We start from the raw sequence: 17,234 nt of genomic DNA, 5'->3' as shown, positions 1-17,234 counted from the left end.
GGGTTAAAAAAAGCAAATACCGCATTTAAAAAATCGCTCGCCCAGTGAAATCCGCAGATTGGAATTTAAGTAGACGCGAGGCGGCAACAATGGCCACCTGCGATCTAATCACCGTCCATCTCGTCACGAGGCACTGCGACGCAGCCATGAAAGATCGATCGCGGGCCTCTCTACAGTCCGACACGATCCGCGTGAATCATTCGGTCGAGCACCTCCCAACGGATAATCGGAAAGGCCACCGATAAAGCGCGAGCGCGAGCGCGACATTATGCAATTGGCGGAGGTTACACGGCGAAGCCCAGCGATATTGCTAAACGAGCGGGGCGACAAAATGTCTGGCACACATAGACAGACGGAGAGAGAGAGAGAGAGAGAGAGAGAGAGAGAGAGGGAGCTTATGCAGCCTGTGCCCTGGCGGCGAAAACGAGAAAGACGCAATGTGAACGCCCCTCGCGACTGTGTGCGTTGGCTGGCATGTGTCCGTGGTGTTGGGCCGCGATCCTCGGAACTCGAGCGAAAGGGCCCCGACCGCCAATAATCCCCCGAATCCATTGTGCCTGCGATGCGGGCGATCCGAATGCAACTGAGCCACGGGGGTTGTTCGGATACGACCCCGAGAACTTCATTGGCTATGCGCTTCTATCGCTATTACATGCCGATACTCCACGGGATTCGTACGGAGCGTCGCGCGGCTTGTTTTTTCTCGACCTGACCACCTGAGGAATTCTCTCCTTAAATCTTTTCACCTCGCCCACGAGCACTGCCCCCCGAGACTCGACCTTCTTATGCAATTTTATAACTGTAGGTGGTAACAATGATTGTACGCTGGACACAATATGCTACGATGGGTAGTGCCGAAACTACGCATTTTTTTTTCGTTTTGTTTTTTTAAATCATTATACCTTGTTCTTTGCTGTTGATTTTTAATAACATTGCAAGTCCATGAAATTTCGAAAGTTATTGAACCCAATCAAATGACGATTTCCAATGATAAATTCTATGATTATTCAACGTATTCGAAATTATCGGAAACTTTGTCAATCTCCACTCTCAATTGTACAATATATTTTTTTAAATAATGGAATTGCTTATGATGGCCGTTAAATTTGGTATACGATGCTCTTACATTCGCCTTTATAAACTATCATTTAGACTATTAAGTGTACTTTAATTTTATTTATTATGAACATTATGAAATAACATTAATGCAATATCTTTCGTAAGGATCAAATAATTATCTTAATTGCCATTCATATTACACTTTATTTATAAAGAAATATTATAATGATACGACTAATTTATTGTCGGTATTGTCTATAAAACAAAAGACAAATACTACTTGATATCCTACTCAATGCCATTTTAACAATATGAAAATAAGAATTAAAAATATTCAAATAGTTGAGTATTGATAATTTTATTTATAATTAATACTTATTAACAATGCACGTCCTAGGCCAATTTCTTAGATACGTGGCAATTATTTTAATTAAATAACATTTCTTTATTTTTTATTTTTTTTTTGTTTTTTGTAAACAATTAAAGCTGGCAATATTTTGAAAAACTTAATCCATTACGTCGTAGTCTGTCAAATTTAAGTCGCATTCTTGTCAAATAATTTTTTAAGATTAACCGCGAATCGCTACCTCTGCGTCGTAACAAATTAAATATCATCGCACTAATCTATTCGATTTATCAGATTATTATTAGTTGATCCGAATTAAATATAAATATGGCAGTTTAGTTGTAAAACATCGTTTTGAGATATAATTTCATTAGTATAATATATAATATAGTATTCCTATTTACAATATTTTTCAATCGCTGAGATAATAATTCGTAATTTAATAAGCTAAAGAATTTGGTAAATAATAGCTGCAAGAAAAAGAAATTTAATTTGTCGTCAATAATTAATTTAGACTTGTTACTTTTGAGAAATATATAAAAGAAATTTATCGATAAAATATCTGTATATCGCCACTTCAAAGTAACAACTATTTTCCACTTATTAACAATCATGAGGAATCTCTTTATTCAACATTTTATTTGTTAATTAAATATAAACCGGCAATTTTAGAAGCTTAACAAAGAAGATAAAACAAATGAAAAATTACTATTCTAGATTATTGCGTAAAAATATATTGCAATCAATGGAATGAAAATGGTAACGCAATTTTTTTTCACACGTATTATTGCGTGATTTACTCAACATAATAGCCGATCATTACTATAAAAAATTATTGACTACTTATAATTGCAAAATCTCGTTATTTATATAAAAGTTTTCTCTCCATCATTTCTAAAATATTAATCAAATATTTTCAGTAGTGTATAAAAGTTTAAATAAATCGCACTTAAACAATCTAAATTTTAAAAGCTGTAATATTGACTTTGGAAACAATTTTCCAAAGAAAAGGTTTTCGATTATCAAAAGAAAAATAAAAATTCTGAACTTATAATTTTCTTGAATTCTATGTGTAAAGTATGAAATGTACAATGAAGAAAAGATTTCTTCAGGAATAATTTAAGAATAACTATTTCAAGTATTGATCGTTGCATAAAATCCTAATATACCCGCATAAAATCAGTCCAAATAAGACAAGATAAGAATTATTGCTGAATAATCGAAAGAATATATATAAAGTATCAATAGCATTAATGAAAAATGAATAAAAAAAAAAAATTTACATAACATAAAAATTACAAAACAATGCAATATATGCATATAGACATATTTCATTGCACTGGCGTATGAAACACTTTCAAAGTGTAAAAAGTAAGAACGTAAGACAATCTATAAATCACTGCAAGTTTTTACTTTCAAAGATAACAATGAAATCGCAATTTCTTTTATTTTGTTGAAACTCCTAGAGATCGATGCAACATAAATCGCACAGATATAACGAATTAAGTAATAAAGAATGTAGGATTAAGTAATGAAATGCGTTGATTTTGTAATACAACTTTGCATAAGAAATTTTTTTAATAGTTTCATTATGAATCTAAATCGTTCGTAAATACTAATCGTTAGTATTTAATTGGCTAAAATGGAATTTAAACTCCTTATTAACATAAAGAATTCGATCTAATGTGAAAAGATTTTTAAAACATTTCCTTCCACCTTTTGGTTAATATATAAACAAACTATTATTGATCGTAATATAGTAAACACGTATTCTCATAATATTTGTCTTGTTTTTTTTTTCTTTTCTGTTTTTTAATAATAAATTGAAATAGAAAAAGCGCACACAGACACTCATATATAATCTATATTGCGGGTAGAAGTTGTCACCCAACGACTCAATATTACAAATAACCTCGATTACTTTTGTCGATTGATTATGCGGATATGTTATCGTTGAATAACTAAATTTTACTTGTATCAATGTGTCTCAGTTAATAATAAATTTAATTATATTGAGTAAATACGTTGTATAGGTAAATTTAAACGGATTTTATGTATCAACCATGTATAATTAGGATGAATTTTATAAGAACTAAGATAGGATGACATATTGCTTATATAATTGTAATTAGAAGTTGTTTATATGATCCACTTAATAATGTTTATTTTATTTTCATTAATAATAATAGGTAAACAACGCCATTAAAAATGTAAATAACCGATTCATTTGTTCAACATTTGCATCTATGAAAACTCAACATTTTATAAAAATATTCAAAATACTTAATCCAATGTGTTGTGATGCTCGCGACAATGTTAACGATCGTTTATCCATCTATGTCCCTCTTATTATCCCTTAATTATCCCTCTTAATCGTACACAATCTTTTAACTAATTCTATGCATTACAATGCAAAATGTCGGCATTGAAAAGAATCGTTATTACTTTAAAGAGATCGATGAAAAAAAGCTATTTCAGATACGAATTATATATCCGACAAATAAACCTAGGAAGCACCTTGATTAAAACTCCATCGAGCTAAAGGTTGTGCCAATGTTACACAAGGATAAACTTAATTTAACCTCGTTCATTACTCTCACAAACTCTAAGTTAAGAACGCGATTTATCTAGACGATGAAATGATTTGTATAGCCATAACCGAACAACTTTAACATTCGCCGTGCTAATCGCGAGCTATCACCAATCTCAAGCGTTCATTCATCCTTAACAATTCGCGCAATTGTCCGAGTAGAACAAACAATGGCACACGATCGAGATCTCGTCACCTCCATCTAGCACTCGCGTTTTACTAAACCTCGGGCAAGTTAAATCGTTGACTTTCAATTTAGCCGCGAATTGTCGCGCGATGCGTCCTGATAATAGCCGCGGAGCAAAAGCCGCTCGTTTTTATATAGGGAGCAATGAAAGCCACGAGAGCCCCGTATCTAATCAAACTTTCGACATGTCGCCGGCGTTGCAGCATTCGTCCATGGCGCGACCTGTTTCTCTCTCTCTCTCTCTCTCTCTCTCTCTCTCACTCTCTCACTCTCTCACTCAGTCTCCCACTCCCAATCTACCTCACTTCCCCTATCACACTATCCCTCTATCCCTTCCTCCCTCGCTCCCTCCCTCTCGCGCACTCACTCACTCACTCTCTCTCACTCTCTCTCTCTCTCTCTCTATCTCTATCTCTCTATATCTCTCTATCTCTCTCTCTCTCTCTCTCTTTCTCTCACGCCGCATGTGGTCGGTTTATCTTTGGGTGGCCTGAATCAGGTGCGACCGCGATCACGATAAATTCCCTGTTAACTCTTGCGACGCTCCTGGTTGATTGACGAGAAACGATGACAATGGACGCTGACAGCGTCGCCATGGGAACTTTTTATGAAACTCTTATGAAATAATAATCTACCGATTATTTAATAACGATTGATAATGCACGTTGTAGGGTATCGAACTTCAGTGACAAATCTGAATATTTTCATATGAATATTTTCAGAGCTTATCGTACGTTCGTTTAAATGTTTTTCCAACGCGCTGATGCCGGACAGATTGCTACTCCATTTTGAAAAATAACTATGTACTCGCTGCATTTAAAAAAAAACTAAAGTACAACTTTTATTGCGAATAACGTGTCCGAATTGAGCACATTTGCTACAAACAATCTGAGCCGATTATTTATGATTTTTCATAATCATTATTATAATTAAACGAATGGTTTAATTGCATATATTATTTTAAATGCACAGCTTACAATATTAATGTGATTTTCATCGAGCAAATTAACTTTACGTTTAACAATTCATTAAAATCGAATTTAATCCAACGGGATCATTATATCTAACTAGTTCATTTCAACAGCTTTTAAACAATTAAAAAAAAAATAATAAAATATAAATTTATAAAATACAGTTCGAGATAAAACATATTTTATCATCTTTCTATATAATAACATAACTAACAAAATATCATAATGAATCAAAGCTAATGTTTTTCATGGGGACGTTATATGATGAAGCGTAAAGCCTTGTAATTTGTTGTCTCAATAATTGTTGTTAATTTAGTGTTAAAAATTAAAAATTTCAATCGCTGTAAAATAACATTTCTCAATATCCAATTTAAAATAAATTATTCATTCCGTATTGCAAAGTGAAGTAGTGGCTCGATGCTGCTGTTTCTACGATTTTCCGCTATTGTACGATATAATTATGTCTATATAATTATAAATTTATATTATTTTCCTACTGGTGCATTATAAAGAATATTTTTACTTTATTTTATGCGGACTAAAAGTCGAGAATATTGTAAATCTAAATGACAATATGAGACACAATTCTATTCTGTGTCCAATACCACCGGATTTGTAGTATTAATGCATTTTTAAAAAGTAAAATTTTACAACAACACACAATATTATTTAATTCGTATGATGAATTGATAAATAATTTTAAATTGAAAATTCAAATTGAAAATAATAATAATAATGAAAAACAACGAGAAAGATAGATGGTCTTTAAAATATTGGATGGAAAATGATCGGTGCATACAACTTTTAGATTTTTTAATCTATTTACACGTGCAATCTATGGTTCAATATTTGTAAATAGTAAGTGAAAGACTAATAACAAATTTATTCTGTGCTCGATATTAATTTTAAAACGTAATATAATCTGTAAAAGCAAACATATATACTTTTTTGGAATAGAACTTTTTCAACAACAGAATAACAAAGTCAACGAGTTATTCCAAAGTTTTTTTTTATATTTTTTCTATTGCAATTTACCTACTAATTAGATTTCAATTTCAATATTTATACTTTACATGATTATTTATGCACCAAAGCAAGTTATATCAGCTTATAAATGTTGGATATCGTTCGATATCCAATAGATCTTTATACAATATTCATTTTATTGCCATTCATAAGGATAATTACCCGTAAATTAATTTTAAATTACAAAGATATATTATTAAAATGAAAATATCTCTTTAATGTAGAAATTCGGAAATTAGAGTTTATTCCTGTATAACTTGGTATCAGATATATATATATATATACATAATAAAAATATTATAGAATGTTTAAGAAATTACGTTGGCATTCGTTGATAAAATGTACATTACGAGCTAAAGTACAATTAAAATCCATCATTGCATTTTAATTTCTTCGGGGAAATTGTGCATTCGTGTTTAGAACCAATTAAGCGTTATAGATGTTAAAGATATATTTACAAGCATGATCTTCCCGTATCCTTTACCCTTAAGAAATAGTAATGAAATTTTATAATTAAATTCTTGCAAACCAATCATTATTAAGATGTATCGATAAGTATTTTATATCGAAATTTGTAATAATTCATATAATTGAAGCTTCAAAAGTCTTTAGGATAAATTTGTTAATATTTAATTAGACAGATTTCAATTTAATCGAAGACATATTTTCTAAAAATATTCCTTCTCTATTAATCATTTAATAAGTTTTTAATGTTTGCCTAAATGCAGTCATAAAAACATAAGTATTTGTAATAATTATAGGCTAGGAACAATACTTGAAAGCTTTCATTTTTTAAGCAAACTCCTTTAGTAAAACTCAACACGAACTTTCAGTCAAATTTAAAACTAATGCAAATAACACTTGTTAAATGTTTGAGAAAAAAAATAATATGGTGAGTAATGAACGGTCTTTGTTTATAAATATGTACAAATAATATGTAAATGTACAAATTTTTTGTTCTTGTTTTTACTTTTGTTTTGTTTTTACTTATTTAATTTTTTTTTTTTTTTTTTTTTTTTTTTTTTTTTTTTTTTTTTTTTGTTGACAAATTCATCCTTACAGCAGTTACATAAGTCATCATTGCACGAGACTAAAACTTTATGATCATGATTTTATAAATTTCGATGTGCATTTGAGGATAAAGCGTCGTGATAGCCATGAAATTCATCAACTCCATTTTTCGTTATCTCGCTCGTATGTTCAACAAACACCTTCCAGTCACTTAAGCCAAAAGATTGTGCATGCATAATTTATGGGTGGGTGGGTGGAAGGGGGGGGGGAGCAATGCAAATATATTCGAAAAGATTTTCTTAGATATTTTGAGGAAGGGAACGGAGAAATCGAGAGAAAAGTGCTTCAGAACCGCATGCCAGTATATGGCGAGACTTCCTTAGAATGTGACGTATATTTAAATAAATGGTCGTGTCAAGCCTCCATTACGAAAAAGGTTAAAAGCTCATTAGTCGCTTTAGTTTAATCGAATGTGATGGATGGCGAGTGGTGGTGCATAACCTCGAAAGACAGAAGCTCGAAAATGGCCGTCATAAGTGTCGCGGGAAAGCGTAGTGCATGAAGTCGAGTAGGATGGGAACACAAAAGAAGAAAGAAAGTAGAAAGCAATGAAGACAAGGCCAGACTGTGCTTGTAAACACGAGCGCAAGGAGCAAAGAAAAGCCATTGTCGTGATAGTGGGGCGGGGGAAGGAGACCGAAGGAAGAAAAAGAGGGAAAAGTAGTGGGTAACCTCGCGCTTGCTCTTTCTCCCTCCCTCTAGCCCCCTCGCTCGCTCACTCCCTTTCTCTCTCTATCCCTCGCAGACACACCTACTTGGCTAATGCATATATATATATATATATATATATATATGTACATGGCCGCAAATTGCTCGGCCCGCTCACCGGGTAATGAATGCCCGAGCTCACGAGAGAGATGATTATCTCCTCTCCTCTCTTCTCCTCCCGCGCCACTCGACCGCTCCCTCTACCCCACGTCGTGCGCTCACGTAATGCAGAGGGAGAGAGACAGAGATATATATATATATATAGAGAGAGAGAGAGAGAGAGAGAGAGAGAGAGAGAGAGTGAGCGAGGCGCAGCGACGAGGAGGGGTCCAATCATCGAATCAGTAAAACGTGACGGAACGAGCGTCGACCTCGGCTCCACAGCTACAGTGTGCATGTGTGCGCGAGCATGCGTTCGTGAAGAAGGAGAGGTTGAGAGAAGGGACGCGAGTGAGGCTGAGCTTGTGTAGGTGCGCGCGGCGTTAACACGCACGCGTTTACACATAGACGAGCCTCGAGCAGAGGGAGATAGGCCTCGCTCGTCTCGTCTCTTCGCGTTTGACTGGAGAGTTAGCGAGCCAGTGAAAAAGGAGAGGAACGAAGAGGCGCTGTGATGCGGAGGTTATTTCTGTAGAGTCCGATGAAGCTTATGCTAATGAGCGATTTTTCACTATTCTATGCCGCCACCGGCACCGCCACCGCCACCGCCACCGCCACCACCACCTCCACCTCCACCGCCACCGCACGCCACTACCTATGCCTCTGCCGCTCCATGATTGATGCGATTGGTGAGTAACGTCGCTGATCGATTGCCACGTGAAACGTATCTTTCTTTATTTTTCTCTCATCTGATTTCTCGTCTGCAGGCTTTTTTCTCCTAGATCACGACAATACTGCACTTCCTTTTCCTACCGGACTATTAAAATACAAACAAACGAACAAACAGAAACAAACCAAAAAAAAAAAAAAAACAATTAGATAAGTAGAGATATGTTGTCTCGGATGTGGTGATAATACATTGTATTCTTTCAATTGCGAAATGTAAAGATTCTGAAGAAATCCAGTCGGCTCACTCTGACGCAATATATTCTCATGTACAGCTTATATCTCCATTATGACCATTACTACATTATGATTTTAATTAATGGTAAAGGAATATGTGTTCATAGCTTAGGCAATGCATGACTATGACAATAGTATGTCGAATGGCTGAAATATTTCATACTTAAATGACCCATTGGCTATAATTCTACAAAATACGATCGTTATTATTTAACATTTGAGAAATACCAACGAACGAGCACGTTGTTTACTAATTGTATTACCACAAAGAAAAAAAGCATTGTATGTTATTTTCATAATTAATTGAAATGACTAGTCATTAGAAAACGAATAATTTATACGTCTTTAAAGATATCTGTTACCGAAGCAATTGAAACATTATTATATACATATTTTGTAAGTTACAAGTTTTAAATATAAACTATCTGCATTTAAATACATAATATATCTTTGAAGTGGACTTCAACTTATAGGCTATTTCACTTCGATATAGGAAATATATAAGAAAATTCTTTTAGTTTACTTATGTACCGATTTTACTAGCACATATCCAGAGAGATTAATTATTAAAATTCATTTCCATTTTCTGTAAATAATAAACAAGCTCTTTAAACGGCATGCAAGATAAACATACTAGTGATTATGGTTAATTAATTAACAAAAACAAAAAATTTTTTTTATAATAGAGTAGCAATGTGTCGCTTTGCTTTTAAATTATAATTTATGATGGAATAATATACACAATAAACGAATAATTATGCCTATTATGGGCAATTAATCTTACTCGACGCTTAATTACGGCAAATTAATTAAAATTTAAACATCTTCGATTATTAAATTAATGTAATATAAATTATGATTAATATTGAAGTTGGCTAATTCGGATACACGGCACTTTGAGCTTCCGTTCCCAATTATGTAGGAATTATGTTACATCACTATCATTGTATCACAGTGAGATATAATACTTTTGTTCGTCATTATCGGAGCACTGTTTGACAGGGGTCCAATTCTACATTGATACTTTATAATTACTCGGTAATATAATGGACATTTTAAAAATATAAATGAAATTAAGGTTTCCATAGGGAAATTATGCTAATTACAGGAAGGTCAGTATCTTTTGAAAACGGGCTTAATCCGAATTATGCATTAGCTCATAATTAGTAATCACGATATGCCATATGGAGTATTAAAATTAATCGAGGAATTATTAATGAATGTTCTTAAGTAATGGGGCTATTGCGCAGAATCGGGTAAAGGTGATGAATGTTGCCGAGTGTAAGAAAATAGAAAGGGCGAGTACATAATGATGCGAGGAATTACGAAGAGCGAAGTGAAAGGAAGAGAGGCACTGACACAGGCATGCACACGCACAAGCGCGCGTATAACGGAAAATACGTATACAATAAGGTAGAGAGAGAGAGAGAGAGAGAGAGAGAGAGAGAGAGAGAGTCGAATAGAAATGGGTGGGGGATAATAGAAAGAGAAGAATAACGAAGAAGGGTGGGTAAGAGAGATGTTAGGTAGGGAGCGGAAAACCAATCGTCGCGATGTTCTCTCGCGAATCCCTAAATGCCACTCGCGGCTGGCTTTAAATGTCTCATCTCGCTTTACATCTATCTATCGCACCCTAGCTGTCTCCCACATCCGGCGCATGCGCCCAGCAAATGTCTCGCGCTCGATACACGAGTGAGGCAGCCTAAGGCTACGGATTCCCTACTCGAATGGGGAGACCTATTAATAAATGGAAAAATAGCCTCTGTTTTCCTCGTTCCTGCTCTCTCACTCTAACTCATTCGCGCTCTCTCTCTCTCTCTCCCTCTCTCTCTCTCCCCCGCCGCAATCGACGCAACACGCACAACAAAAGGTTTGCTCTCGTGCTGGCTGTCGAGCCGTAAGACGGGGGATAGCGCATGCGTGGGCGACGGCCGTCGGAACGGTGACGGCAGGAGGGGTGGGGGGAGTGGGGACGCTGGGAGACAAGTGAGCCGCCAATTCCGCGCGACGGCGACGCAGGCCTCGAATCATTAATCGGTCGCCCCGGCAACCCTAGGGACGCGAGGCCATTGGTCGACTGGTACCCCCCCACCCCCCACACGCGCGGGCCCCGCGCACCAATACTGGCGACTCCCTCGGACCAGCGTCTCGCTGTCCGTGCAGGCGGCGTGCGCGTGTGTGTAGGCGAGGGAAGCCGTTTCCCCAACAGCTGTGTGCCGCGCGCACGCACGCACACGTTCATACGGCCTTGGCGGTGGTGACTGGTGCGCTCTGGCTAGAGCTCGCGAGCGATTTGATTAACACTGGCGCGCGCTACGGGGATAAATACCCTTATGAGGAGAACAGGCGAGATTATTGTATATCGGGAGAATATATGGATGACCATTCGATATTAAAATAATTTCCGCCTCCCGAAAGCTTTCGGACCTCTTAATGACTTTACATTGGCCCTCATTTTAAAATGCCTGCGAGACTCTTAGATTCGTTCCTCAGCACAGCTGATGCATACGTATATATATATATACATAAACTCACATGCGCGCGTGGGTGCCTACGCGTCCGGGCGTATTATAAAATGTGCACGAGTCACACGCGCCACCCTACCGAAAGAAAGAAAAGAAAAGTATTGCGAATAGGGGCTTACGTACGGATGCATTGGGATATTTATCAAAAGGAAGTCACATGCGCGTAAGCGGATTTAGTTAGATGGGCGCACGTACAAAGGAAACGAAAAAAAACATCTCCATAAATTTTCATGCGATTTGCAAAACTTTAAAGATAAAGAAGCCGACGGTCGGTAATGCAGGGCTCACTCAGGTTTGAAATAGGCTAGCAGGCCACATCACGTAAACGTGTGCATAATACCAAATAATTCGCGGGAGCGTGTGTGTGATCGCGCGCGGCCACACGGAAGTGGTAACTCGAAGAAACATTGGATGAACACAGAGAGATGAAAAGAGAGGGGAAAAAGATAAATAAATCTATAGAGAGAGAGAGAGAGAGAGAGAGAGAGAGAGAGAGAGAGATTTGAAGTACCGTCAACTCTACTCTATGAGAATAATTGTGTGGCAGCGCGCATGCGCGCACACGAAACGAGAGTATACATGTACATAGCTGCCGAGGAAGCCTGCTGAGCAGCACGAGCGAACGAGAGATGTCGGGTGGGGGGAGTGAAAAAGAAAGATAGCTAACGCGCGACCGTATAATATACGGCTTTTGTCTCGGTGGTGGTGGCGGTGGCGGTAGCGGTGACGGTAGCTACGACGGCTACGACGACGACGACGACGGCGCCAGCCACGATGAGGATGACGACGAAGACAGTGTAACTACAGTTTCTGCATTTTAGGCTAAAATGAGATAGGCTAAGGAAAGAAAAGATAGTCATATATTGACGAGAGGCCCTCGGTTGGCTCGTTGCCCTTATGCTTTTGTGACGTTCTTTTGTTATTGCGACCGCGCGGAATTACAGCCAATCATCGCATACAGCTGGTGGGGGCGGGAGGATCTTGATCTGCCTCTCTCTCCCTCCCACTCTTTTTCTCTAATATTTAGTGACGGTATAGAGCGCAGGCTAAGCGCGTGCTGCAGGAATTCGCGCTTAGAGGAATTCACGTACGCACGCGCACTGCTTGCATAACACTGATACGAGATTCGAAAGCGCATAACTCCGTGTCCTTCTCTTCTACAAGGGGGGAAAGACGAGCGAGTTAAAGAGAAGCGAAGAGAACGAGAGTGAGTATACAACCGCGGACTTGTGAGAACGAGAGCGAGATGGTGAGGTTTGGGGGAAGTAGGGAGAGCCGGAAAAAGGAAAACGAAACAATAAATACGGCGTTATCATTTGACGCCGTGCTCGGACAGCGTGGTGGTACGCATTGGCAGGAGGGGACACGAAATCTCCCCTAGAAACTCAACACGATCCAAATCCCATGCAAAGCCCGCGAGGCAAACGGTTCTGCTCTCGCTCTCTCACTCTCTCACTCTCTCAGTCTCTCTCTCTCTCTCTATCTCTCTCTCTTTCTTTCGGGAGCGCGCGCGCGTGTATATGTGCACGCCGTGTATTTCAGGCGCGCGCGCGAGTCCATTCACATGTGTATGCATGCAGACGCGAGCGTACATGTGTTTGTTGGAACCCTCGGCGCATTTCTCGTGCGATAGAATCCCGGATTTTTTCCTTCTACTCGCCGCACTCGAAACCCATGAGCTCGAATCTACGGGAGTCTCTCCGTTTCTATCTCTCTTACTCTTGTCTACGGTAAGAAACGACGCCCGACGTTCGGGCGATATTCACGGAGAAAACAACCTAGGAAAAAGGACGTTGCAAAAAGTGCGAATTTTTTTCCAAACAAATGAGAGAGAGAGAGAGAGAGAGAGAGAGAAAGAGAGAGAGAGATTTCCTTAAATTCCGACTACAGGGACTCGAGTCTCTTTCTCTCTTTACTGTCGACTCTTACTTTTTCTGATGCCGTCCTTATTTTATTTTACTTACTTTTGTAATTTCCGTCATTGGACTTTGTAATTTCGTTTTTAATATTTCAAAAAATTTTCTTTATTTTTATTACTCTGTTTCTTTTATTCCCTTAAGCGAAAAAAAGAATTTCATAATATAATATTTATTTTACTTTATGAAATTGCATATATTATTAAATAACTGGAATTGTCGTTGCTGTTGTTGTTATTATTATTATTAATATTATTGCTAAAAAAATCATGTAATACCCATGCGGCTGTTCACACACACACACACAAAAAACACATTTTACAATTGTTTTTTGTTCATACAATTATGCAATAAAAATTTTTATTATAATAATGATGAACAATTGAAATTAAGATCTTTCTCCTTTACTTTTATTTTGCATTTTATATTATGTAATATTATTTTATATTATATTTATTTATTTTTTATAAATTTCTCTCTTCTCTGCTCATTATACATCACAATGTCTCGTTCTATCGCTTGGCATGCATCTCCCTCGCTCCAACATCAACCCATCTTCTCCTTCGTTCTCCCACCACGGCTTCGATGCATCTTACTATTCCGCTCGCACTCCTATCATGCTCATCCTCTCTCACTCTCGCACTACAAGGCAAGTCGTCGTCGGCATTGCTCATAAAGCCTATTGCTTGTCTGCCTGACTGACTGCCCGCCTGCCTGCTTGCATGCCTGCCTGCCTGGCTTGCCCTGTCTGTTTGCCTGCCTTCCTCTTCTCTCATTCTCCCTCGCTCTCTCACACACACACTTTCTCTCTCTCTCTCTCACGTTCTCGCTCTGTCTCTCTCGCTCCCTGCCGGCCCACGCGTACGTGTATGGGCAAAAGTGCCCGGTCGCACCAATACATAGCGGGACGGGATTGCCGTGAGCGAGCCCCCTTGAAAATATAAAATGTCGCGAGACGGGGACTTCTCATTGGAGGAAGATGTTTGCCAGCGATATACGAGGCTGGGCGGTGGGTCGTCGAGTTTGCTCATCGGTGTAGAAGCCTTGCCGCGCGTCTCTCTCTCTCTCTCATTCGCTCTGCACGCGTGTGGGAGAGGGCGCGCGCGCGCGCGTACCTGCGTCTGTGTACAGGCGACGGAGCGAGAGAGAAGAGGAGTGCGTGTTGTCTCGGTCAGGGGGACGTAGGGGTGGGGCGGAAAGACCGCTTAGAGACAGCTGTGGCAGGGACGTAACACAAGAGCCCCCGAGGATTATGTTATACTCCCGAGTTTAGCTTTCCCTCCCTCTTTCTTTATCTCTACGTGTAATTTTACCATCAGCTTTTTTCCCCAACTTGTTTTTCCAGTCGTCTCGTCCTTTTGCGCTCCTCTTCGTTTCCTTGTTTGTAATGTCGCGCGTTATTCGCGCGTTATTCGCGCACTTCTCGCTTTTGCTTTTGCAATTTCGCCGTATAGTGACAACAATGTGGGGAAAAAAGAGAACTTCTGGTATTTAAATGCCAGAATTGCCGTTGGAAGTTTTAAGAGATTTTTTACACTTAATGCGTGATTTATGTTCGAGCGTGCCTTTGATACTTTTTTCCATGGATTTTCATTAATGTTTGCTCACACGTTTTTACAACAACTAATATTATTATAATATATAATTTTATGTTGAATTCATTGTACAGTTCCTTCAAATAAAAAGAGACATGATTTTCGAAAATACAAATTTACATTAATATACAGATTTAGAAATTTATGTGCATAAGCATTTGTATGCGTTAAAATTATATTTTAATATTATAAATAGAAATTAATTTTAGATTACTATGAATATTCCATTCGTATTGGCTCGAATAAGTTCAAATAATACTTTTACTATATTTATTTAGACAACGATAACAATAAAAATATAAACTACGTTAATAATTAAAAGAAACTGGTTAAATATAATACTTATAATTGTCAACGAAATTTGTTATGCACCAATAATTTTATTACACAGAATTAATAATGTACTGCATATCTATATATATACACTTTTTTTTTTGAAACTGTTAACTATTTTTTTTTCTTTCATTATAGAAATAACGCTTTTAACATTTAGATTTTTTTTTTATAAATGTATGCCAAGAAACTAATTTAGGTACACACGTTTGTTGAAAAACATACTGAACCAATTTTGACAATTTTGGTTAATTAAAAAATAAGTAAATAAAAATATACTTACAATTAACAAAAACGAGAAAAGTTTAGATACATATTATTTAATAAAAATAATTATTGCAAAAATTTTATAAAAAGATGAACCGATCAGTACACTTATTGAAACAAATTAAATAAAATTTGAAATCAAATAATTAAAATAAATAACCTAAGATTAAATATAATTTTTATTTAATCTTCATTGATAATCAAGGCAGAGACAAGTATAATGAAACTCATTATTTTTCTTTCATACAAGTGAAACGATGCTAATGCACGATAAACATGCTTATAATTTTGTAGACAGAAGTAACAGATTGTACTTTAAGATTTTAAAGAATTATAGTTAAGATTCTCTTTAGGGTGATAAAAAGAAAAAAATTTTACACTAATTATGTTATGCAAAATTAAAAAATAAATTATTAATATAAGCTATACAGTAGCATAATTAATAAAAAATATATATACATAAATTCGTCAATTTTGAAAGGTTTATTATTATTATTATTATTATTATTATTATTATTATTATTATTATTATTGCTATTACTGTTATTAGTAATATATTTATAATAGTGAGTTAATTATAGGAAAATTAATTTTGGAAAATTTATTGAAAGGGATTATGATACTTCATTTACGAATTGATTTATATTTATAATATTATTGATAAATTTGTTATTACATTTGGTAGAAAATTGTTAAAAGCACGAAAATCGCTTCATAAAGCAATACGATAAATGTATAATTACAATTATATACACGAATTCTTTAAAATGTCTATTAGCCTTAGTAATTATCGAAATTTTTTACGTATAAAACAAAACGATATAACGATTTGTATGTTGTAACCAAGAATAACTGGGAACGATTACCATAGAACGGCAAGAGTTCTATATGATAGTTTCAGCAAGTGTTTACGTGCATAATGCTGATTGGAACATGGATAAACGGTGGTGTTACTAATAAGAAAAGCCCCATTATTGACTCGGTAATGCTTGCAATTTGCAAAAATTCACATAACGATTAAAAGAAGTGGAAAATTCAGAGATCTGCTCATTAGGCAATGGAAATTTTAGAGAACTGACCGCAAGCGGGTACAGGCCAACGGATGTCCCAATGATAAACGACAGAATCATATCCTAAGCATTAATCTACATTTCCTCCCCCAATTGCGAGCCCCACCAACGAAGTGTAAGTACAATGTCGAGTCGGAAAAACAAGAGAGAAAAAAAAAAAAAAAAACACCGAAAAAAATACTTAAAAGGGGAAAAAAAAACTGAGGAGTCCGGAAAACGTGGGGCTATACAATCGTCCGTAAAGCTGACGGTGGCATGGGTTCGCGCCGGCATCGAGTCCCCCCCGGTGAAAATCTCGAATCCCCTCGGAGCCGTAGCTACGTTCCTGCCCAACATCTCTCCCGTGCAAAGCTCGAATTCATTTCGCGTCCCCCCAGTCCGCCAGGCCCCCCTTACCGCAAAATCCCCCGGTCGCCCTTCCACGCGCGCACACTCAGCCGTGAAAGTGCAGGCGCACCAACACACGTGCGTAGACTCGCACATGCATTGTGAATCCCACTCCTCGGGC

General features: G+C 37.0%; 1 protein-coding gene across 1 annotated transcript in view; it reads right to left on the bottom strand.

Annotated features, from left to right (window-relative positions):
• Positions 1-17,234, bottom strand: part of D2hgdh (D-2-hydroxyglutaric acid dehydrogenase) — a 73,936-nt gene that overhangs the window by 43,600 nt on the left and 13,102 nt on the right. The gene's annotated exons all lie outside the window — the stretch shown is intronic.

The sequence above is a fragment of the Ceratosolen solmsi genome, unplaced genomic scaffold (assembly GCF_000503995.2).
Source record: "Ceratosolen solmsi marchali unplaced genomic scaffold, CerSol_1.0 scaffold3, whole genome shotgun sequence".
NCBI classification, from domain to species: domain Eukaryota; kingdom Metazoa; phylum Arthropoda; class Insecta; order Hymenoptera; family Agaonidae; genus Ceratosolen; species Ceratosolen solmsi.
This window is presented reverse-complemented; position numbering and strand designations above follow the sequence as displayed.